Source organism: Arachis stenosperma, chromosome 9 (assembly GCF_014773155.1).
Source record: "Arachis stenosperma cultivar V10309 chromosome 9, arast.V10309.gnm1.PFL2, whole genome shotgun sequence".
In the NCBI taxonomy this organism is placed as follows: domain Eukaryota; kingdom Viridiplantae; phylum Streptophyta; class Magnoliopsida; order Fabales; family Fabaceae; genus Arachis; species Arachis stenosperma.
This window is the reverse complement of record NC_080385.1, coordinates 63,337,915-63,338,562: the sequence shown is the minus strand read 5'-3', so window position 1 is coordinate 63,338,562 and position 648 is coordinate 63,337,915. Positions and strand designations below refer to the sequence as shown.

The 648-nt window shown below is 40.6% G+C and overlaps 1 non-coding gene across 1 annotated transcript; it reads left to right on the top strand.

Moving 5' to 3' along the window:
- Nucleotides 1-270: 270 nt before the first annotated feature.
- On the top strand, nt 271-378 carry LOC130953029 (small nucleolar RNA R71). Its single transcript, XR_009075203.1, has one exon. It is a non-coding gene; the product is annotated as a small nucleolar RNA R71 (small nucleolar RNA).
- The last annotated feature ends 270 nt before the right edge of the window (nt 379-648 follow it).

Sequence of the window (648 nt, the reverse complement as noted above, 5' to 3'; positions counted from 1 at the left end):
ATTGACTTGCTGAGTCAACATTTTGTTCTGAACCAATATGGCATTCAGAGCATCAATTTCAAGAACTCCCTTCCTCAGAGGTGTCCCATTACTCACAGGATTCCTTTCAGAAGTGTACATGAACTGGTTATTTGCAACCATGTCAATGAGTTCTTGAGCTTCAGCAGGCGTTTTCTTCAGGTGAATAGATCCACCTGCAGAATGGTCCAATGACATCTAAGACAATTCAGACAGACCATCATAGAATATATCCAGGATGGTCCATTCTGAAAGCATGTCAGAAGGACATTTTTTGGTCAGTTGCTTGTATCTCTTCCAAGCTTCATAGAGGGATTCACCTTCTTTCTGTCTGAAGGTTTGAACATCCACACTAAGCTTACTAAGCTTTTGAGGAGGAAAGAACTTGGCTAAGAAAGTCGTGACCAGCTTATCCCAAGAGTTCAGGCTATCTTCATGTTGAGAGTCCAACCATACTCTAGCTCTCTCTCTTACAGCAAAAAGGAAAAGCATAAGCCTGTAGACCTCAGGATCAACCCTATTAGTCTTAACAGTATCACAAATCTGCAAGAATTCAGTTGAGAACTGAAAAGGATCTTCTGATGGAAGTCCATAAAACTTGTAATTCTGTTGCATCAGAGAAACTAATTG